This window comes from Peromyscus leucopus, chromosome 9, assembly GCF_004664715.2.
Source record: "Peromyscus leucopus breed LL Stock chromosome 9, UCI_PerLeu_2.1, whole genome shotgun sequence".
Classification (NCBI taxonomy): Eukaryota; Metazoa; Chordata; class Mammalia; order Rodentia; family Cricetidae; genus Peromyscus; species Peromyscus leucopus.
This window is the reverse complement of record NC_051070.1, coordinates 62138855-62164041: the sequence shown is the minus strand read 5'-3', so window position 1 is coordinate 62164041 and position 25187 is coordinate 62138855. Positions and strand designations below refer to the sequence as shown.

General features: G+C 44.3%; 1 protein-coding gene across 1 annotated transcript in view; it reads right to left on the bottom strand.

The window, feature by feature from the left end:
* The window catches only part of Sgcg (sarcoglycan gamma), a 68994-nt gene extending 65516 nt beyond the window's left edge, over window positions 1-3478 (bottom strand). Inside the window, exon 1 of the mRNA XM_037208479.1 lies at window positions 3072-3478. The gene's annotated coding sequence lies outside the window, so the exon portion shown is untranslated. The remainder of the gene's footprint in view (window positions 1-3071) is intronic.
* Between the last annotated feature and the right edge of the window lie 21709 nt (window positions 3479-25187).

Below are 25187 nucleotides of genomic sequence, written 5' to 3'. Positions count from 1 at the left end.
GAACTACTTGTTTTAAATAAGATAAGTAATGAAAATTTTTTGGTCTGAGTTTATCAGACGTTACTGGACTGGACATTGTTAATATATATAATGGAGGTTTTATCTGAATCTGTCAAATGTTAATGGACTAGACATCATTAATGTAATTTTTGGCTGTATATATTGTATATACTTATTGGATAGTTTTTCTTGTATTAGTTATAAGCTTTCTTTAATTTTAGACAAAAAAGAGAGGAAATGTGGTGGTATTATGTTCCCCAAAATATTGTGTACCTTAATAAACTTATCTGGGGTCAGAGAACAGAAAAGCCACTAGTTAGGCAGTGATAGCACACGCCTTTAATCCTAGCATTCCAGAGGCAGAAATCCATCTGGGATCTCTGTGAGTTCAAGGCCACATTGGAAACAGCCAGGCATGGTGACTCATGCCTTTAATCCCAGGAAGCAAGCCTTTAATCCTAGGGAGTGATGGTAGAAAGCAGAAAGGTATATAAGGCGTGAGGACCAGAAACTAGAAGCATTTGGCTGGTTAAGCATGTGGCTGGTTAAGCATGTGGCTGGTTAAGCTTTCAGGCTTTGAAGCAGCACAGTTCAGCTGAGATTCATTCTGGATGAGGACTCAGAGGCTTCCAGTCTGAGGAAACAGGACCAGCTGAGGAACTGGTGAGGTGAGATAGCTGTGGCTTGTTCTGTCTCTCTGACCTTCCATTTTCACCCCAATAACTAGCCTCAGGTTTGATTTTATTAATAAGAACTTTTAAGTTTTATGCTACACACGCACACTTCCTCGTCCACATGTGGGTCACATACACATCGTAATAAATATTTAAAAAGAAACTTGAGTCAGGAGTCTCACAGGAACCCCTGAGAAGGCCCTAAAGTGTGCCCCCCACTGGTCAGGAGAGCCTGGCCCAGCAGGAGGATGGGAGTACTCTGTAGTCCTTTTAGCTGTTTTCAATTAAGTGAATGTTTAATTTGGCTTCAGCTCCCAGAGGGCTGCTCAGGACCGAGACACCCCAATTTAAACCCCAGCATGTGGACAGGCATGGTTTCTGCACACTTTTCATATTTGCTGTTTTCTCTTTTCTCAGGTCACTGATTACTGTAAATGAATTATTAATCTTAGAAAAGGGGTCAGCCAGGTATGGTGGTTTCCAAATTAAGTATTAAGTCCAGGCTTTCCTTTGTGGGGGCAGAAAGCAGATCTGTGAGTGCCATGGATTTGAAAGGGGGCCTGTGACCTTAAGTAATTAAGAAGCATTGAGTTTGTATTCCTGTTTTTCCCTCTATCTCCTACTTCAGTGGGATATTTCCCTCACATACAACAAAAAGACAAGATAAAACACAAGTCGGAATGCAATAATTTTGTTTCCTAATTTAGGTGTCTGGTCCGGGAAAGTGACATTTTGAAGTACTTCAAATTGGGGATGCTGGAAGAGAAAACATGCTTTGTACCACCACCAACACACATCCTGATGGGTCCACATCCCATAAATTCACCTGCAGAGGATGGGCAATTTAAGACGCAGCTTTTGTACTCATCTTCAGATTATAGACTGTTTAGATCACTACATTACCATATCTATACGGGTCATGTTCTACGAATGCAATTCCAGAAAAAGCAACAGAATTGTTTGATGTAGTGGGTAGCCATTCCAGCTTTGATCTGGAAGTTCCAACCCCCATTGAGACTTTGGCAACTGTTATGCCTACGAGGCGGGGGCCAGGGGTGGTGCCTGGAGACCCCAGATCTGGATGGGCCAGCGTGACAGTTGCCAAAGTCTCAATGGGGGTTGGAACTTCCAGATCAAAACTGGAATGGCTACCTACTACAGTTTACCTTTTTCATTTCATTAAAACCACATCCATTTCACTTACCTACAGGACAGGACATGGTTGATATCTACACGTGCTCTGGTAAATTAAAGAAATTCCCAAGGTAACAAAACGCTGTGTTTTCAAAGTTTATAGGTGTCCTTACACCTGTGGAGGGCGTGTCTCTCAGCCAGTCACACCATTTAGAGCATTGGTTCTCAACCTTCCTAATGCTGCGACCCTTTAATACAGTTCCTCATGCTGTGGGGACCCCAGCCATGAAATTATTTTCATTGCTACTTCATAAGTGTAATTTTGCTACTGTTATGAATCATAATGTAGATACGTGTTTCGTGGTGGTTTTAGGTGACCCCTGTGAAAGGGTCATTCGATGCTTAAAGGGGTCTCAACGCAGAGGTTGAGAACCACTGATTTAAAGGTACATTGTTGTAAAAAGGAAACTCCCATGCCTGACTGGGCATTTTGGTAAGCTCTCCCAACTCACGACCTCAGCATGAGTATGTTTCTTTGGAGTAACAGCGTGCAGCATTATTGATAGTTTCATTACAGCATATTCGGGAAGAGTCGTCCACACAGCCTGCCAGAAACACAAAGGTTTATCTCCTTTTAGGAACATCAAGAAGGACACTGAGCCTGCGAGCACAGTCCTAACTATGGAATCTACTTTGCAATATTGCTTGAGGAGTGGTCATTTCTCTGATAAACAGATCACAGGAATGTTTGTAACCATCGGGATGTCTATCCAATAGGATTTTTAAAACAGCGTCTTCCTTTTGGAGCATGCAAATACATAAACCCAAACTTCGGAGGTAACGGAACACGGCTGGGAGAGAGGTTATTGAACCTTAGAAGACAGTAGCCACCAGCGCTCTGGGGGCTTTGGCTTCTTTCCAAGACCCCAAAGCAAACGTCTTGGACCTTTGCACTTAGTGCAGATTCTGCGTACTGAAAGTTACCTGCCGGCTTCTGTGTAAAAATCCACACACCGAGAACAGATTCACCTTCATTCTCTCTCACTACACGGCACTCACTCGGAGTTGAGTCTTGTCTCAGAGCGCATGTCAGACAAACAGCAGTCTTTTAGGCAAAGCAAGCCCAACCTAAACTTCACTGAAGGACTATCCCCAGCCCTCCCAGGGCTCAGCAGAGGAGCCGCACAGAGATGGGATGGGGGAGGTGGAGCCCGAAGTGGTGGGAGGTCTTCGGGAAGGCTAAAGTCAGACTGGGACCCTTACCTTGGTGGCCTTGGTTAGGAGGTTGGAGAAGAGGGCTGTTTGTGCTGAGCGGTGGATGGTGACGATCCTTCTTTATGCTGTTGTGCTTTGGAGGGTCTGGGGTGCAAACAGCCCCGGATTCCCGTGCATTCCAGACACAGACTCTTTCTTGCTCCCGAACAACCTGGATCTTGGCTGGCTCCTCTCTGCCCAACATCCGAGTTTACAACTCTGCTCTCGGCTGGGCGTCCCCCATGCAGGCGGCGCACATCCCTCAGGTTCTAGGAGCTGCTGCCCCAGGGCGGGGAGGTGGGGGTCACTGCACAGCCTGGGAACCCAGCCCACATCACGAGTCCTTCCCTATCTCCACGCTCCTCTAAGTCCCCGCACTGCACAAGACCCCACCTGCGCGCGTGGCCCTTGCAGATGTTCCCGCGCTCCCCCTACCCGAAGAGTCCAAGTGCCGTCTCCAAGTATACCAGGGCGCCTCTCTCCAGCGAGTGCACTCCTTGTACCCAGGCCGGGAACTCCAGCACCCGGGGACCCTGACACTCTCCCCACTCCCCGCATTGCCCTCGTGGGTTCCCAGGCTGTGCACTGACTCTCCTCTCTGAGTCGCGCTGCCTGGCCTCAGCTCCTAGTATGGGAACATCAGGCAGTCTACTACCAGACTCTTAGCTTAGGTCCCCGCGGCAGCTCAACTTGAGGACTTGCAGCGAGGACGCTGAGCCATCGGTGGTCCCATCTCGGCCCAGGGCAAGGATCGGTTGCACAAACCCTCGGGTTATCTGGGTCTTAAGGGGCCCAGGGGCCGGAGCGTCTTCTTTTGCAGTCTTTCCTCAAGCGAGTCTCTCTAGAACTCCACATCCATCATCAGCACAGTGCAGTTTATGATCCTTCAGCGAGGTCGGTCTTCAGCGAGGTCCGGAGACCGGCCACCAGGAGACGCCCTCGGGCTTGAGAGGCGACAGTGGCAGAGGCTTGGCTGCTCATTCAGTAGTTGGAAGAAGCTAGCTTATTGTAATTTTCTCAAGGCGGGAAGGGATGCTGTGAGCTGTGATTAGTACCTGACTGTGTTGTTTATTTACCCATGATGCACACATGTTCGGAAGCACCACGGGAGAGACTCTTGCTGTTAGCAGTTTCCTGCGGCTAGCCTGGGTATGGGAAGATGTTTCGTGAATGTTCCGCAGATACTGATCATCTCACAGTTCCTGAAAGAGGCATGCTAGGGAGCTTTATGATTTTAAACAAGGAAAAATGCTGTCTAGAGTAACCAGGTAACAAGGCTCCTGGAGGCATTTGAAATGTTTCTCTTGTAATAAAACGGAAGCATCTACAGTTTGCAGCCCAAATGTTTACAATTTTTAGATCACAGTTAAGAAATCCAGTCAGTTTGCTGGAAAAGTCCAGTGGACTGCTTCATCCTTACAACTGTACCAAACACATGGTTGTGATGACTGTTCTTTTAAATACTTGCTCTTGGGGCCGGAGCAGACTGATGTTCCAGAGGACCCAGGTTTGAGTCCCGGCACCCACATGGTTGCTCAAACTGTCTCTAACTACAGTTCCTGGGAATCGGATGCCCTCTTCTGGCCTCAAGGGTACCAGGTACCTGAGTGATGTACAGACATACACGTAAGAAAAACCCCAAAATAAATAAAACCTTAAAAAATATAAAATATTGCTCTTAATGTATTATTGAGGACATATTAATGATGTTCTACATATTTCACAGTCAATGTAAAGACAATAAATGTGAATTAACACTCCAAATATACCTATGTTGTACTGGTTTGGTTTCTATTGCTGTGCTAAGCACTGTGACAAGAAGCTTGGGGGAGAAAAGAATTTACTTCACCTTACAGCTTACAGTCCATCATGTCAGGGCAGGAACTCAAGGCAAGAGACTAGAGGCAGAGACTGTGGCAGAGGCCATGGAGAAGCGCTGCTTCCTGGCTTGTTGTCCATGTCTAGCTCAGCTTGTTTTCTTAGATATCCCAGGACTACCTGCCCAAGGATGGCACTGCCCACAGTGGGCTGGGTCCTCCTACCTCAGTCATTGAAAGAAAATGCCCTACAGATTTGCCCACAGGCTAGTCTCTTGGGGGCATTATGTATTGAGATTCTCTCTTGCCAACGATTCTAATTTGTGTCAATTTGACACAAACTAACCTGCACACCTGTGAAGGTTGTAGCTAATATGATTCTGTTAACTAATTTACTAATTATTAATGTATATGAGAATGAGCATGGTCTCAGAGACAGTTATGCTTCTGTTGGCTCAGACAGAAATAATTGGTAACAGCTTTGTCCCCAGATGGTGAAAGCCCTGAGATCCAGCACTCTAAGGATCCTGAAAAGCAGGCAGATGTGCAAACTGTGAGTTTGCCCAACTGTTTGGATGGAATACTTCACCAGTAAAAGGGATCCTGAGCAACCCAGCCCATGTATACTAAGTGATAGGAATCCACGAGCATGGTGTGTCTATATTATGAAGCCATTGTTTATATTGTAAAACAGACATTTCAAAAGGAAAGACAGAAGTACCTCTGGTCGGGAAAGGACTAGAATAATATAGAAGGCCCTGCAGAGACTCTGAAAAGTGGACAGCTGCACCTGGTGAAACTAATGAAAATCCATTTAGAGTGTCTGGGGCACAGCAAATGGGAGAATATTTATCCATGAAATTATTCTAAGTCTTGCTATGAAGAGTGAGTTTGTAATATTTGAACCAAGACCTACTGATTCCTCCAACTCCCAGTTCAGTGACATAGAAGCTGTGTTGAGTGGGTGTGGCCAAGACCATACTATCTCTTCATCCCTTACCAATCCAGAATTGGGTGTGATCATAAAATAGGTAGACCCAGGCACATGGTGGTTAGGTAAGAGCCAAGGAGACATTAGCAAAGCACAGTTATCTGAGGAGCAGGCACTAAGGGAGAGTGTGGGCATGCCCAGGCGGCACCGTAAGAGGTATGCACATCATAGACTATACAGAGGAGGGAATGGACTGCCCTCACTGTGACCAGCGAATGACAACAAATACGCCCTGAAACAAACACATGATCTAGGGATGTAGCTCAGTCAGTATAGTGCTTGCCTAGCATGCCTGAGGCCCAGGGTTCCATCCCCAGCTCCACATAACACCAGACATGCTGGTACATACCTGTACCCGAGTCTTGGATGGTGGATGCAGGAGAATGAGAAGCTTAAGGCCACCTTCAGCTATACAGCATGTGTGAGGCCATCCTGGGATACAAGGGATCCTATATAAAACACAAACACACATGTGGAAACACTATACACATATACCACATATATACACAGAAATATACATGTACAGACACACACACAGCTGATTAAACAAATGAGCAGACTACAGTTTTGAAGTTGATTAGGGGATGATAATTCAGAGTTGTTGTAATTCTTCAAAATGTCTAGTTTGCAACAAAAATTCTAAACTAAAATCAAACCAAACCAAGAGGAGGGACTCTTTCTCCTATCCATGGGTCAGGAGAAAAAGCATGCAATCAAAACCCTGTCAGGATGAGGGCCAAGTACCTGAGGACATCAAAGTTGCCACTGCAGATATGCTTAAAGAATCAAAGAGGGAAGCCACCCAGGAAGGGTTGGCAGCTCTGTCATACCAGAAAAGCAGTAGGAAAGAAGAAACACAGTCAAGTGGAAGTGCTGCTACTGATATATACAGTAACCAAAATGGAAAACTGGCCAGAGATGCTCAATGATATATTCGGGTACTCCGTGAGCAGCACATACAATAAAACTGAAATGATAGAGAGATGAGGGAACAGGGCTGGTGTTAGCCAAAATGAAGGTGACGTAAGAAAGCCACTCAGTAACCTTCTACTGTCTGGTGGGTCACCAATTAAAAACGTGAAAGGAAGTTTGAAGGCAGATAGCCTTGCATGATTAGACAGTGGCAATCTTTGGAGCAAATGAAAGCCCCAGTGCCAACTGTGGGAGTCACCAGTCAGGGAGGCCACAGAGTCCCTCAGACAATACAGGGTCTTGTCATTCCTCCTGGTTACACCAGAGCTACTGCTGTGGTCACGACACACTTTGCATGCAAGATATAGATAAACCAAGCTGGAACTAGGCTGGGAGATTCCTCCCTGCTGGATGGCTCTCATGGTGCCAGGTGATACACACGCTTCTGTGGGATAAAATTAGAGGTGGTTTAAGCCAGTTATGAACTAGAGCATCAATCTGCCAGGCCAGATGTGCACATTAGTACAATGGAGACACAGCTGTAATAGGGGTAACCAACCACTTTATAGTTAGGTTTGTGGCTGTTACAGGGGTAACCAACCACTTTACAGTTAGGTTTGTGGCTGGCTCTACAAGGGGGTATCTATGCCTGATACTGTAAATCTGACCTAAGCCATTACTGAAGAGGTATTACTCTCCAGGATTGGGGGCACAGGGACCTCAAAAAGCTGCTTAGCTGAACGGATAGACCATCAAACCACTCACCAAATATCTATGCTTATATCCACAAACAAAGGTTTTAAACAGAGAACCCTCTTCTTGCAATGAACAGAAAAAAGGCAAAGACCCCTGGCTGTGCAAGGTGCTGAGAAGAAAAGGTGGGTGTGGGCCTGGCCCTAGACTAGACATTCATATTGCGTCTTAAGCCTCAGGGAACACTGTGAAAGAAGAGGGAGGAAGGATGTGGGCGGGGCAGAGTGGGGAGAGAGCCTAAGCATCATCCACACACGGGAAGCACAAACTCAACAGTGGCTGTGCAGACTGCCAAGGGGGTCACAGAAGTCGGGCTTTCCTAACAGCTACGGAGAGGGAATCAACTCACAGGGTCCTGCCATGCTCCGATTGTTAGCTCAAAACTCAAGGCCACACAGATGGCCCTAGTTAAACTCAGTCGGACACTAAACAAAACCAGAATTAATAAATGGGGAACAGAGATGGAGGAGGGTAGTAGGGATGGAAGGAAATGGGGAGGGGAGTGGCAGAGAGAGGAACCAGAATATATAGTGTACATGTATAAAAGTGTGAAAGAACAAAAGTTACAAATAAGAAAAGTACATTGCAAAAATAATTATATTTAGGAAAAATAGAAGAAAAAAGAATAAATGAATGCGAAGATGAACTCAACAGGAACACACACACACACACACACACACACACACACACACACACACACGGTGCAGAGTGCTAGCCTGGGCGGTCCTGGTTTAATCCCAACCACTGGAATAGAGAAAGGAAGAAAGGGATGGAGGGAGGGGTGGTGGAAAGGATGAATAAAATCTCAGAGAAGTGCAGGGTACCATTAACCAGTTAAGCCCACACTTAACAGCAGTGTAGACACAGAAAGCAGGGCAGGAATATTTTTTTTTAATGGCTAAAACTCTTTGATGGGTTTGTTGTTGTTTTTAAAGAAGCATTTATCTACCTATACAAAAAGCACAGGATGGGCACAGGATAGGCACAGGATAGGCACCGATGCACACAGGACACAGCGTGATTAAAATACTGAAGGTCACATAAAAAGACAAATCTCGAAAGCAGCAAGACCTACGCGGCACTCCGGGAAGACTGACCTCCTGCCGCCAGATGCCGGCAGGTTGACCTGGTAACGGCGCAGAAAGGAGCGACGACGCTTTGCTAACCCAGACTCTTTTATTCTGAGAAATCCGTTTTCTGGAATGAAAGTGAGGTCTTCCACAATGAACAAGAGCTGGCAGAGCTGCGGTTCCCCACCCAAGGTCACTCTCTGGCTTCAGGATGAAGTGAGCATACACACCCCGCACACCAGCAGCAGTTAATTATCCAGTGACTAGAAAGGCCGTGGAATCCAGCACCTTCTCACTCCCCCCATAGATGACTTATAGTTCAGTTGCATAAAGCAGTGAACCTGTAAGTGTGCTATTGACTGAAGATGAACAGAAGTGTAATGTGTTTGATATCAGCACGAAGAGATGACTACTTAGAGACAAGTGGACAGAGAATATATAATATCCTGTTGCCAGGTGGTGGTGGCACACGCTTTAGTCCCAGCATCAAGGAGGCAGAGACAGGTGGATCTCTGAGTTTGAGGCCAGCCTGGTCTACATAGTGAGTTCTGGGAGAGCCAGGACTATACAGAGAAACCCTGTCCCAAAGACAAACAAACAAACAAACAAACAAAAACCCCAACAAAACAACAACAACAAAGCCCTGTTGTATGCAGCTAAAGCTGTGCTCTGGGAAGACACCATCCACAGTGGCTGAGCTTCCCACATCAATCATTCATCGAGAAAATGCCACCACAGATTTGCCAGTCTGATGGAGGCATTTGCTCTGTTGAGCTTCCCTCTTCCTAGATTACTCTACTTTATGTATAGTTAGCAAAAACCAACCAGTATGCTGTCTAGTCAGTGTTCAAATTGTAAACTACTTCTGAGAATGTTTTCATCTGAAGAGCCTTTTTGTTTGTTTTCAAAGTAAAATTTGGTTCCAACCTTGACCATTTTCAATATGTAAATCAACTTAGCTATTTCTATATCAATACTATGTTTTATGCCTTTTCAGCTTTCAGCAGATGTAAGGAACAGGAGAGCTTCTCTCATGGTCTTTCTTGAGTTGTGAACTGCACTTGGGGTTACATCTGCATCTTTATCCAGGATGCCTGCGTTCAATGAACTCAGAGCATCACACTGAATATAAGATGCCTTGCTGCTTCCAAGACCCAGGGTACCAACACCCAAGTATGCAGCAGTCCCTCCAATAACAGGGTGTAACACTGCACAGAATCTGCGCACAGTGCCCTGCTTTAATCCACATCCAGGTTATCTACAATCCCAACATGGTGTGAATGGTGTGCAAATAGCTGCTTTGTTATGTTGTCTGAGGAGTGTGGAAAATGATGGCACTGATCAGAACAGATATAATAGTTTGGTGTTTTTTTTTTTTTTTAACATGTGATGGGTTAAATCCAAAGATATAGAACCTGCCTCTATTGGAGGAAAACTATAATTAAAGTCTCTGATCAGGTTTCATCTACAGTTTATAAAGTAGCTAAAGTAAGAGAGAACCTTGGCCCTGTCTAACGCTAGGCCTGGCTTGTGTCCATCAGACGGTGGCCTATGTGGCAGCTCCTGAACTGAGGCTGGCTTTGAGGCAAAGCCCACTGACTCCCCTGCCCCAGATCTGTGGTAACAGGAGGACTCACAGTGTCCCCATCTCTGTGTCACCCTCTGTTGCTCCTTGAACTGGGAACACATCACTTATTTTTAAAGAAACCCAATAAACATGACATAATTGGAGACTAGTAGGAAAAATACACCTTCATTACTGTCTGTAGAAAGCACCAATGATAATGTCATTGAAAGATTAGAGAGAGAATACGCACTTGAAATTTATATGCACAAATAACCTAATCTAATCCTGAACAAGTTTATGGATTTGTTGGAGAAACATATAATTATAAAAAGGTTCATGGTTTGGAGTCATCTTATAGAAGGTGGGCTTTGCTTTCCAAGATGTGAAAACTCAGCATAGGCTTCTTTTTCTTTTGTGTGGACATATTTGTATGTCCGTGCATGTATGTATGAGAGTGCATATGCACGTCTGAGGCCAGAGGTCAATGTCGGGTGTTTTCCTCTATTGTCCAGTGCCTTTTGAGTCGGGGTCTCTCAGAGAGCCTAGAGCTTACCAATTGACTAGGCTGGCACTGGCCAGCGAGCCCTGGGGATCCACTGTCTCTCCTCCAGAGCTGGGGCTGTGGACACATGCTACAGCTTTTATGTGGGTCCTGTGGATCCAGACTCTGGGCCTTACACGTGTGCAGCAACACTCTACCTACTGAGCCACATCCCTGACCTCACACAGGTTTCTTTTTTGATAAGTTGTCCTAGAAATGTCCATTCCTTCAGAGGAATGGCACTGTGAGGGGTGGGGCGTGGAGGTGGGGAAGAGGGGCTATGGCACTGTGAGAGGTGGGGCGTGGAGGTGGGGAAGAGGGGCTATGGCACTGTGGGGGGGTGTGGAGGTGGGGAAGAGAGGCTATGGCACTGTGAGGGGTGGGGAAGGCCTGGGAAAGAAGAGGAGACCTTGCTGAGTGGCAAAGAAAACATAGCAGGGACTGTCACATCAAAATGTGGACTTTAGGCTCAAAGTCAATGGGTTTTGATTTCATAGAGTCAGTGTGAACAAAGGAGTCAGAGCATATGAAGCAGCCTGGAGAGTTACCTCTGTTCTCTTACTCTTTAGCTGAAGGATTTAAATGACTACATTAAAACTCCAAGTCTCTCTCTCTCTCTCTCTCTCTCTCTCTCTCTCTCTATATATATATATATATATATATATACACACACAATCCAAACTTGTTTGCATCACTCAAAAGCTAGCTGGATGGGATCATTTCCACCTTTGTGATATACTAATTAACTTACAGAGTGGCACTTTTCATTCTGATGCTGTGATCCCTGACTTGTGAGGATGGAGCCATTTACTGACTGACAACCTGGGAACTGAGTCTAAGCTTCAAGGCAAATGGAGCTCCCATTAAAATTGACATCTGTCTGTCATGCCTTCACTAAGCAGACTTAGCACAATGTGTGCCAGTCTGTCCTTTCTAAATATTAACTTCGTGATGTGCTAAGAATTATCAATTACTCTCAAGTCACTGCAAAATGCATCATTACCGTTTTAATATAACTACACAGAACAGCAAACATTGCTACAGTTTTCAAATCTTATGTATTTATTTACCCAATGAGCCTGGAGCACACTGGCACATGCGTCACGATGGACATGCGGAGGCAGAGGACAACTTGCCAGGGTCAGTTGGCTTCTTCAGCGCCATGGTCCTGGAGTCGGAACTAGAATCAGAGGGCTTGGTGGAAGGAGCCTTTGTTGGTTGAGCCATCTTGCTGACACTTCCTGAGTTTTCAAGTGCTTCTCATGGTTTTTAGTTATGAGATCTTCCAACGCTGACATCTTAATTTTGTCCTTCTTTGCTGCTGATGTGTTTATTTTTATGTAATTATGAGCTGTCAGAAGTCTTTTTCATAACAACAGATTTTATTTGCTTCACTGAACATAATGAAATTCATGAGCATAAGTGAACTGTTCAGACCCATTTAAATTAGATGTTTTATATCTAATGGTGTCTATTAGAACAAGGACTTACTTAAGAAAAAAAAGCATGGAGTATATGGTGGTTCGAATAGGAATGGCCCCTATAGGCTCCTATATTTGAATGTTTCATTTTTAGGGAGTGGTGCTACTTGAGAGGGATTAGGAAGTGTGGCCTTGTTGGAGTGGGTGTGGCTTGTTGGAGGAAGTGTGTCACTGGGGTGGGCTTTGGGGTTTCAAAGCCCCAGCCAGGCCCAGTGGCTCTCTCTCAATCTCTGCCTGATGCCTGCAGATCCAGATGTAGAACTCTCAGCTGATCATGAGTACCATGTCTGCCTGAGTGCTGCCATGCTCCCTGCCATGATGATAATGGACTTAACCTCCAAGATTGTAAGCAAACCCCAATTGAATGCTTTCTTTTATAAGAATTGCTGTGGTGGTGGTGTCTCTTCACAGCAATAGAACACTAAGATAGAGTCATGGAAACCATGAATGGGCTTTATAAAAGATATATAGGAAGAAAACGCAGAGTGTTCGAGGCTTTATGAGAACATCAAGAGGGCTAGCTTAAAGTGATGAGAGAGAGAACTGTCACATGCAGTTCATGGGCATCTGGACCATGGAAGCGGAGGGCGTGAGGAAGAGGCAGAGAGTAAGACAGCCTGTCATAAGTTAGAGGCATCGGAGCACACAGGGGATTGAAACTTGTTTAACTCTAAGGGAAATGTATGAGTTTCCCAGGACCTCACAGGTTCACATCTAGGCAAAGAGTAAGGAAGGCCAAACATACTCGGGTCTTAAGGGCAGCTTCTTATCATTTAATATTACTGTTTGAAATACCTCTAAATGGAAGGAGTGTTGTCTCTATGTGTTGTAACTTTCACAGAGAACTTCGTTAACTGTGATGAAAGTCTTGACTCTCATCTGGTGAGAAACTTAGAGCAGCCTCTGGGGTGAGGGCCTTCCCCCTCCTCCTGCTCCTCCTCCTCCTGCTCCTCCTTCTCTTCCTCCTCCTCCTCCTCCTCCCATTTCCCACATCTGTCCCTCCTACCTGTTTCATGTTCAGTTTAGAATCTGCTCATCAATTTCAGAAAGGAGGGAGGGAGGGATATGCTTGGTAGGATTTTTACTGGCATTACACAAAATACAATTAAATTTTTAAGTTTTATACAATAGCAACAAAATATCAATAATTGGAATTTGACAGATAGATTCTACTTTGAATGGTAAAGAACCACAGAAAATCAAGACAAGAGGAGACTCTCCAACAAAATATTAAGACTTGTTTAGGGTGTCAGGTGACGGTCTGGTAGGTAAAATGCTTGCTGGGGAAGCATGAGCCCCTGAGTTCAGGTCCCCAGGACTCTCATAAAAGCCAGGTGTGTCAGTGCGTGCTGGGAAGGGGAGATGGGAAGACATTGGGGGCTTAGCTAATCAGTGAGCTCATAGGAGACCCTGTCTCAAAAGTAAGGCAGATAGTGATCAAGGAAGAACCCAACATCGACCTCGGGCCCCCGCGTGCTCACATATGACATCCATACTCCCCACACATGCACATGTAGGTAAGCACGTGCTCCTCCCAGCACATGTGCAACTTACTTTAAGTCCGTGGTTTTCAAAACACTGTTTACTGATAGCTAGAGAGACAATAAGGATCCCTAAATACATGGAAACTTCTAAAAAGGGACATTACAAGTCACTGGTGGACTTTGAATTCACCACCAGATTGTGTTGGGACAACTGGCTTGCTGTGTAAAAACAAGCTAAAATAGTTCTTTTTGTTTTGTTTTGTTTTGTTTTTTTGCTAAAATAGTTTTTAATTATGCACTAAAATAAACACCAAATGGTTCATGATCCAAATATGCATACAAAATGTAAAGCATCTGTAAGAAAAGGACAAGTTTCATGACTTTAAATTAGCAAAGATATCCTTAAATGAGACACAAAGCTAGTTTAGGAGAGACAATAGCAGTAATTGTGACTAAATTAACACTGAAAAAGTCTATGAATCAAAAGACATTAAAACGCGATGAGGTTTCATGCTGGGAAATAAGACTTGTATTGCATAAATTACAAAGGATTATCATTGGAAGGTGCAGTTGTATAATTTAACGCAGTTGTTTAAAATAACAAGAGAAACAGTTACAGTAAGAAACGGGCCTGTGGCCTGGATGCCCCCAGTGCCCGCCAGCCCTCTGCATCTGCATGCTGCTCTAGCCATTTCAGACTGAACTGTTTGCCCTCTCCTCAAACCCTGGCTGGTTTTATGAAATGTTTTCACTAGTAAAATGCTAATGAATATGCAACTCTCAGAAAAAGAAATCTGGAAGGACCATAAGGTAGAAAGGTGCTCAAGTTAATAGATAATCAAGGGAGTGAAAAAAGAGACACCCGACGAGGCTCAGTCACACACATCCTTAAATAAAGTTATCCTGCTGTTATCCCAGTGGTGGAGAGCGTGTCATACACTGCTGGGATCAATACAACTTGACACAAGCACATCAGAGAATGAGTTTTGAACAGCCAACCAAAATCAAGGTGAATGTTCTTCAAATGAAAATTAAGTTCTGGTCCTCTGTGCCACCTACAGCAACCCACTAATTACTCAAACTTCCCAATTCCTCCTCCAGGGTCTAGCCTGGTGAGTACCCCTGACCTTCCCAAACACATCTTTTCCTTAATCTGCCAGATCTAGCCTGGGTCCCACAATCAGTTCCCCAACTTAGTTGGGCCTCCCTCATCTAGGCCACAGCCAAGCTCTAGGCTTTACCAGGACCCACACTACCTTCATGCCCAAGCCTAGTCTGATTGCCCTTGCATGTCCCACAGCCAACCTCTAGCCTTCTACCAGGACCTGCCCCTACCTGCAACCACTAAAAGTTCCCTTCTGTGCAGCTTCAACCACCCCATGTGGTACCCAGATTTCCCATTGTCCTCCTGCAGGGTCTAAGCAGGTGAGTTCCCCTGACCTCTCCATCAATGCTTTTTTCCTCAACCCCCCAGATCTGACCTGGGTCTGACAAATAGTGTGCCAATTAGTCTGACCTTCCTTGCCTGCCCCTCAAAGGACACATATCTTACTGGTAACCAGCAGCTCCCTAAATAGACTTGAAACCCTCTCAACAAGAGGGAAACCATGCCCGGTTCCAGAAACCCAGCCAACTACTCAGTGCTAGTGAAGTCATGTATATCAGAGATGAATCTACAACCACTACTTTATTAAACCAGCATAATCCTTAACAACAACCTAAGCATTTGTCCTTACAGTTACAGATAAGTGTAGTCTTCAACCCTCATCAAGTAACCTTCTCTTTGCAACAGACGGAGACCCCCGACAGAATACTATAATCAATCAAAATACAGAGTTATGGAGTCCAGTCCCCATGAATACATCTACAAAATACTTCTGCACCTAAGGCTCAGAGAACATTGTGAAAGAGGGGATGGATTGTAAGAGCCATAGGAACAGAGAGTTTAATGTGCGATTGTGTCCGCTAGTAATGTCATAAGTTACACCCATGAACTCTTCCCAATTTGTTTGCCTAAGTGACAGCTGAACAAGGATGACACAAGTGGACACGCCCAAGTGGACAGGGAAAAGCCCACAAGGTCTCTACCCTATGCAAAGATCTACAGACAACTGGGAAAGCTGGGAGCAGGAGAAATCGTCTCCCTCAGGGAAGAGACACTAATTGCTTATCTAATATCAAATGACCAACCCTGAAAACATGCATACAAGTAGCACTGTAAAAACTGAGCAGGTTATATTTAGGAATATGTATGTATATACATATATGCATGCCATAGCAATGAAAAAATGGCCATGAATTTAAAAGAAGGGAGAAGTATGTGGGAGGGCTTTAAGGGTGGAAAGGGAAGTGAGAAATATAATTATATTATAATCTCAAAAATAAATAACCAAGTATAAAAGAAAATCCTGTTGTATAAACACAGTAGAATGGTGGTTCTCAATCTGTGGGTTGAAACCAATAGAAAACACGTATTTCCAATGGTCTTAGGAACTGAGACACTATTCCTCTATAAAATTACAGTCATGGCCAGGCGGTGGTGGTGCACACCTTTAATCCCAGCACTACCGGGCGGTGGGGAGGGGGCGGCAGCAGCAGGTGGAGCTCTGCAAATTCTAGGCCAGCCTGGTCTACAGAGTGAGTTCCAGGACAGCCAGGACTGTTATACAGAAAAACCCTGTCTCAAAATAAATTGCAATTATAAAATAGCAATGCAAATAATTTTATGGTTGGGGGTCACCACAACATGAGGAACTATATTAAAGGGTCACAGCATTAGGAAGGTTGAGAACCACTGCTCTAGAATAATTCATCCATCTGTTGGCACTTATACAAGAGTGTTCATGGTCATCTTGATGATGCTCATCAGGTTGAGAGAGCAGAGAACAACTAAAAATTTATCTGTCACCTAAAGGGAAGGATGTGTGACCCCTTTGTTCAAATGAAAAAGCAACTGTGGCATTAATGAACTGCACTGGTTGAATTGTCTTATGGAGTTAGGGTCAATTATAAGTTGTTCCCTGTATTAATTCCTTTTAATGTGCATAGAACCTCTCTAAGCAACATTACCATCATCATCATCATCATCATAATTGACATCATTGTTGTCTTAGTTAAGGGTTTCTGTTGCTTCGATAAAACATCATGACCAAAAGCAACTTGGGGAGGAAAGTGTTTGTTTCCTTTTAGAACTCTCAGGTCACACTCCATCACTTAGGGAAGCCAGGGCAGGAATTCGAGGCAGGAACTGAATTGGAACCCATGGAGGAATGCTGCTTACTGGTTTGCTCTCCATGGCTTGCTCAGCTTGCTTTCTTATATGCCCCAAGACCGTGGCCCCAGGAATAGCACTACCCACCATGGGCTAGGTCCTCCAACATCAGTTATTATTATGATCTAGTGATCCATTGTTGAGGAATTGAAGTCAAATAGGAGATTCACCAGAACTAGGGAACTAGAGGCCATGCTGTTCACGGGAACCTTTACTGGCATTCTGTGATTATTTCTGGATAACTCAAGAGTTCAAAGGAGGAACAGAAACACACCAAAAAACATACAAAGCAGTTCTCATCACTATCACTAGATGTGCTCAGGACACAGAAGGTCCCATGGCCCAGTGGAGGCTGTTCATATGATGTCCTTGAGTGCTCTAAGCTTCATTGTTTGGGGTGAGATATCTTACCCACAGCATGATGAGAGGTGGTCCTCCCAGGGGAGTAAACAAAGCTCTACAGGAACAGGGTTCACACAGCAGAACAGTGTAGGAATATTATATGCAGACTACAAATCATCAATCAAGAAAATGCCCCCACAGACCTGCCTATAGGCTGATCCCAAAAGGCATTTTTCTCAACTGAAATTCTCTCCTCTTAGATGGCTCTATTGTGTGTCAAGTTGACAAAAACTAACCAATACATTTTGTCACCCCATTTTGCAGATAAATAGTGTCTTTGCTTGTAGACACTAAATGTGAGAGCTGGGGTTTGAACTCGGGAGTCCACATGCTCAATAATTCTGTTATACTCGTTTTTGAGAATTACTGAGGACCCTTGAGTAGTCCTCTTGGAGAATGTCATCTACAGACTTTTGCTACAGAGACTGCTAGATCATATCACATATAGGTCTGTCCCTTTCTGGTCCCAGTCAGGCCCAAGACTGTGTTCAAGTGGGCAAGTATGAGAAGTCAGAGGTGTTGTCCAGACAGGGAACATTATCAGCCTTGAGATGATAAGCATGTTGTTATGTAAAATTCTTAACATTTATACATGCACATTAACAGTATACTGGAAGAAAAACATGTAGATTTTGTTAAAGGAACAGTGTAGGCTTCTGAGTGGAAGGACATCATCAGAAGACCTAAGACTCACTAAGACCCCTAATGAAACATGAGCTTATGGTAAAAGTTGAATGAAACTCAGCAGTCCTGAAGTACCCGCATAGCAGGCACTCAATCAGTTTCTCTTTAATGCAAAGTTTCTAACTATGTGCAGTATTGCTATTTATGCTGCCACTTCAATAAACCTTGGGCTTTCACAGAAAAGGCCCTTGAGGTCTAAATTTATGAATTTGAATGTAGCTGACTTCAGCATGTTTTAAGCACACAAGAAAGAGACAAGAAATAATGGATTCTGAGAAACAGTGTGAAGTCAGCAGTCAGAAAGACGTGTGCGGACAGTAAGTTTACTTAGTAGAGAAAGTAGAAGTCACTGTTGGTTCAGACCAGACCCAGTGTGCCATAGTTAATATCCCATCAGCAGCACACCTTTGAAAACAGCCATGAGTTTCTATCACCTCACTGGGAAAGTGTGTATTGAAATGATGAAGACCAACTCTGAACAAAACAAACAACCCCGGCCAGCAGGAAGCCCAGTACAGATGGCAAGTAGATAAGATACATCTTATGTCCAACATTGATAGTGGTGATGGGAAGTAGGGGTGTTGAACTGGTTGGTTGGAGTTGGGATTTGTGAAGGTCAAGTAGGGAGTGAGGTGTCATGGAGAAATGGTCTGTGGGTAAAGACCCAAGGGATGTGTAAAAGTGAGGGGAAACTATTAATAGGTTATAGGAGAATTCTTGGGGCTCTAAAACCAGCAAGAGAGTCAGTTTGCTCACCCCCAAAGCCAGGAGGACACACGGGTGTAGTGCTGTGACTGAGTGAGATAAAGCACTTGAATGATTTGATTAGTTTTATTTGGAGGAGGGGGATGAGACAAGGTCAGTTTGGGCTTAATTTTAATATTCTCTAAAGTAATGTTGGTCCTTTTATTGATAGCATTTGCATTGTATCAGATATCCTATTAGGTTTCCTCCCAACCTGGTATGTTGAAGAAATCTTGAGTCCCAGTGTGACTTTGAAGTTGGATCCTTTGAAGAGGTTATGAAGGATAAACAAGGTCACAAACGGTAGGGTCTACTATGGTTTAACCGTGTCCCCAAAGTTTATGTGCTGAGAAGTAGGAACTTCCAAGAATTGACGGGTGCATATGAGTGGAATAATGTTTTGTGGGAAGAGTTTGTTAGTATGGACATGACATTGGGGTAAAAGGTGCATTTCTGCACAGCTCACCCTGCCTCAGTCCCTCCTACAGGGAGGTAACTCAAGAAAACCTTGTGGAATTCAGACCCCTCAGCATTGATGGTGAAGTCCTTTGTTTCAAATGGTGATGTATTTGCATAGAATCTAAATACACCCTCCCACACACTTTAGCTCTAGATGACTTATGATACCTAATACAATGTAAATGCTGTCAATAAAAGGACCAACATTAGAGAATATTAAAATTAAGTCCAAGTTGACCTTGTCTCACCTCACTCCTCCAAATAAAATTAAGTCTGGGTGCCAGATAGGATTCTTTTGCATTATTCCTGCTTTAAAAATGTGTATTTTAAAATTATTGGAGTTGGAGCCAGCAAGATGATTCAGCAGGTAAAGGCTCTGTGCATGAGTGTGACAACCTGAGTCCGTTCTCCAGAGGTGACAGGAGAGAACTGACTGCAGAGAGCTGTCCTGACTGCCATATATGTACCTTAGCACCTACATGCCTGCATGCATGTGAGCATACACACATTCATGCACACACACAAACACACATGCACACACACATTAAATAAATAAATGTTTTTTAAAAATTAGCAGTGTCATAGATGAATATTAACTTTGGGGAGTGTCCATATGTGACTTAGAAAATATGCAAAGCAATTGTCTTAATGAAGCATGCCTTTATCTTTGAGTAATGCCCTATCTTTGGCCTGGAGTGTCCCCTAGGAGTTGATGTAGTAAGAGTCTGGTGGCCATCCTGGGGAGATATTGGGAGATAGTCGAACCTGTGGGAACTGAAGCCTGGTGGGAGGAAGTTAGAATATTAGGGTATGTCCTTGCAGGGATATGGAGGCCCCGCCCCTTCCTGTCTCTCCTTGTCTTCCTGACTGACTGACTGCAGCGAGCTGACAGCTTTTTCCTGTGTCCTGTGCTCCTGCCGCGCTGTGCCGCCTCACCACAGCTCCGAAAGCAGTGGGTCTCCTGACCACGGAACAAGACCTCCAGAACCGTGATCCAAAATAAATTCTCCCTCCTTAGAAGTTGTTTGTCTTAGATAGTTTGTTGTAGTAATGGAAAGCCAACAGATACAGGCAAGTTACTGTTAATGAAATGTCTGACTTTCACAGAAGGAGCTTCTCACCTCCAGCGGCATCATCTCTCCAGACACAGGTCTTATTCAACAGTGAGTGCCTCTCAAATACTCAATGGGAAAATATGTCCATAGTCATCAATGTTGATGGGTTGTAGGAGTGACATGACCCAGGTACCTGAAAGCTATTCTAACACACCTTCTTGTCCATGTCAGCTCAAGAGCTCACTCTCTGTTCTGTATTGGCTTTTGTAGAATTTTGGATTTATTGAAATAAAAAACACCCTGATGCTCAGACTGTGAGATGATTATTATACATCCCCTCTGGAAATCCATTACTGTTTCCAGTTTATCATCTCTGAGAGCACTGTTCCTTACAGATCTGTGTTCTTTTTCTGAAGACCTTGGGAAGTACTGTTTGTCTCAGCCATTGCTTTGTGTTTCCCTTGGGATGCTGATGAACTGGAGTTTGCCTGGGTTCTTCCTAGGTAGAGCAGCAAAAGCTTAGTACAGAATCGCTTTGGCATCTCCATTGCCCGCTTCTCCTTTAGGAGTGGGAGGCAATGTCTTAATAAAAAGTCACCTTCCTGATTGACCTCCTTCCCTCCTTCCTATCATATTCTAATTTTTTATTTTTCTTCGTTTTATATTTGATTGTAATATAAGTATTTCGTTGTAAACACTTTTCTGGAGGGATAGAAGAGAAAGTCCAATGCAAACTCAGTTTCTTCTATCCTTTCACCAACCAAGCTTCTTCTGACAGCAGGTGTGGGGGGGTTCCCCCAACACCAAGCAAGTGACGGGTTCCTCTGGGAGCACCGGCTGGGTGCCCTTGAATGCAGTATAAATCTGACCCTGGAATGAATTCTGGAGGGAACAGAAGCTGGGTCTCAGTTTAACTCTGACAATGTCTATCTAGAGATAACCTAGAGTCCCACAGGTGAAACTCTGTCCTCAAGACAATCCCTCTGGGTCACAGGGCATCCTCAATCCCAGCCTCGACCCCTGCTTCTAATGACTGGATATAGAGAAGGGTTCCCACACCTTCTCGTTTGATGAAAACGGGACTTGAATGCCATGGCTTTACATGGCTTGATTAAATGACAAGGCTTTGGGAGGGCTAGGATTAGAGCCTAGGCCATTTCACTTTAGCTTACTTCTATCCACTTCTGCTCTCTGTTCCATTCCAGAAACACATGTGTGCTGGTCTGTCTAACGTAGAGCCCTGAAAGCTTTCAAACTGACGGGAGAGAAGATGAGGATCAAACAGCCCCAAAGCAGAAGATGCAGCAGAGTGGCCCCTGATGCTCTAGGTGTCTCAAGATGACGACAGATGGCATCTGATTGAGGGATCAGCAGGGTCGGGGAGGAGCCCTGGTGCTGTGTTTAGAAATGCTGGGTTCTCTCCAATCAGCAGAGAGGGGACCAGACATGGGACCTGCAGGTGAGCATAGATGATAAATTAACACAGACAGGAATGGACAGGATATGGCCTTAGGGAAGTGGCTCAGAACAGAACTAGAGCCATAGGTAGTCTCTGGCTATTAACCTGCGTGAAGACATCTGTGGTCAGATGCAAGTGTGCTTTGAGGGGTCCGTGCAGGCCTCTCTGTTCCATTCAGCCTGTGGGGGCAGGTCTGAGACTCTGCAGTTCTAACATGTCCCCACAATAGCTGCTCACTGGCCAATCTGAGACACTTATTACCAAGGCTGTCTGTTATGGCAATGTATAGTGTGCAGCTCAATTCCCTGCAGTTCTAAACTGTTTCCCAGGTCCTCGTGACCCTCAGGGTTAGGGGGGATTCAGGGAGTAAAATACATTTCCATTTGTCCTGGTCACTGGAACTTCTCACTCTAAGGTTTTCCTGCAGACAGTGAGGTGAGTTGCGAAAGTAGCTTTCAAGTCATTATTTGGGTCAGAGGGAGCTATTAAAAACTTTTGAAATATTTAGAAATATGACCAGAGACCATTAGTTGGAGACAGAAAAAGAAGGGGTTCCATGGGAGTGGTTGGAGGGAGGAAAGGGGAAAATCATGTAATTATATTTTAATTTCAATTTTTAATTAATTTAAAATCACTTTTTTCAATTTTTTAATTAAAAAAACTTTTGAAAATGAAAACATCATGATCAAGTGTATAATTTCAAGAAGGGAGATGTAGCCAGCTCCATGTCTGCCTGCACACTGCCATGCTCTCCATTATGATGGTAATGGACCGAACCTCTGAAACTGTAAGTCACCACCTCAGTGAAATGTTTTCTTTGGAAGAGTTGCTGTGGTCACGGTGTCTTTTCACAGCAATAAAAACCCTAACTAAAACCAACGGGAAGACCAGAGGCCTGGGTCCAGGCTCTAGCCCACGCTTGTTCTGCATCGTGAGGCTGGGTAGCTTTGGAAAGAATGCTTAAGACAGGATTGGAAAGCAGGGCTTGATTGGAGAGCTGTGGACAGAATTATATATAAAAGAGAGATGAAGATCCGGGACCTGAAGCTAACTCTACGACTTAAGTTAAAAATGGGGAAGACAGAATTTTCCTAATGCCTGTTCTTGCTGGACACATCTGTCTACTTACTTCTCACACAGCTGTGCCCTCCTGCTCACCCACCCACTTCTCACACAGCTGTGCCCTCCTGCTCACCCACCCACTTCTCACACAGATGTGCCCTCCTGCTCACCCACCACTGCACTTTTTGAAAGAGGAGAGTTTTGGTTTTTTAACTAATTTATTTCTATTTTATGTGCACTGGTGTTTTGCCTCGAACCGGTGTTATAGACAGTTGGGAGCTGCCATGTGGGTACTGAGAATTGAACCCAGATCCTCATGAAGAGTAGCTAGTGCTCTTAACCACTGAGCCATCTATCCAGCCCAAGAGAAGAGAGTTTCTGTTTCCTCCCCTCTGCTCCTCCACATTCCTTTTAAGGGCTTACAGCATGAAATGGTGCTTTGCTTTCTTTGTTTTGGGGGAGTGTGTGCATCTGTATGTGTGCACCTGTGTGGTATATAAGGATGTATTTGTGTTGGTGTGGGCATGTGGGTGCTCATGCATGTGTGTATGTGTATGTGTGTGCCTGTGGGGGAGTGCTCACGTGTATACACACATATATGGTATACATACATATTTGTGTTGCTGTGTGCATGAGAGTACACATGTACGTGGTGTGTGTGTGTGTGTGTGTGTGTGTGTGTGTGTGTGTGTGTTAATACTGAGTGTCTTCTGGATCACTCCAGCTCAGTTTTTGATGTCGTCTCTCACTGAACCTGGAGCTCAGATGTTGGCCTGGTTATTTGGCCTGTGAGCTCCAGTGATCCTCCTGTCTCCACGCCCTGTGCAGTGAGGTAACAAGTTGCACGTGCTGCCACATCTGGCTTTTTTGGTGGGTGCCAATGATCCAAACTCAGGTCCTGTGTTTGTATGACCATCTCCCCAGGCTCTTGTATATTACTTAATTCATGACATTTCATTTCTAATTTAGCCAAGAATGCAGGTTGTCGTTGCAAACAAAGGGCCCAGCATCCAGAACTTGATAGAACAGTTGTGAATGATGAAGCCTTGAAAAGGCAACAATCTCAGGCTCATCTACCCTAGTCCAGGTGTGCAGAATGGCCATGTTGAAACATCAGCTGGTCAATACAGATTTGAACAGAGAGCAGAAAGTGTTAGCATTGATGTCCGGAGTGTGTGTGTGACCTTGAATTAGCTATTTAATTGCCACCCCAGGCTTCTGAGCTTCTAAAAAGATCTGCAGTTTTTTCCTTTATGGGTATAAACATGGCCGCCTCTCTGTAACCTCAGGCTTCAATTTGCCATGTGATGCTTTTCCTGTTTTCAAACCGCTGTCTCAGGGGTAGAGTAGATTTGGGGTAAGTAGTGGACCTTGAAATGAAAATAAAATTTCAGACGACTCTAATCAGCCACAATTGTTAACACTGGGGAGGGTAAGGGGAATTTGTTTTTGATCTTGACATTGAAGAGTCATCAAAACATGCGCAAGGAAGAAGGGAATCCTACTCAGTGCTCTGACCATGAGTCACCAGATTTAGACATCACAGAGCAAAACTAAAATGCGCTTGAGCAGATGCCATGAAAATATATAGTAATAAAGGTCCATTGAAAATGACGCCTGGAAACAGCGCCCTACAGAATGGAAGGGATAAACTCAATTATTCCAAAGAGATGGCTTCCCTTAATAAAATGTCACGAGGGGTGTGAGATGTATAAAACTTGCCTTTGAAAATTGTGGTCTTAGGAGCTCTCATTTCTTATCACATAGAATATGAAATCATTTGAAGTTTGCTGCACTTGAAATCCCATTTATATTCATAGTGGCCAGAACTTCTAAATGTCTAGGAGGCACTTCCATTTTCAAAGAGAAAGATTCATGAATAATGGCCATCACAGGTGTCAATTCAGGTTTTCATAGAACATTACCAGAAGAGGCCAGAAGCTTCCTTCATGGTTCTCATCAATGCCTTGGCACTCCTTGGCTTCTCTCATGCCTCGATCATGTACAATTGTGATATGGAACATTGAAATGTATGACATATTGGGACTTATCCCAGTTTTGTAGGAATATATACAAAAATAGCTTAATGACCTTGGGGATGGACAATGAGCCAGCTTCTTTCCTAATTAAATTCTTTAAGTTCACTGGTGTGTAACTGCACAGATAACAGTTCAGCTTGCTGCCTCCCAGGGAGGGCCAGGCAAGTGAAGCCAGAGCCGGCTTCTGAAACAGTGTACTGTCCACACCCCCTGTATCGTTTCTCCATAGAAATCAGCTCCCATAAGTTCTCAATAAATTTAATGGAATATTATTTTTAAATGTTACACTTAGGCCATGCTTTGATCACACATTTGGTGGCTCAACAATACCTGC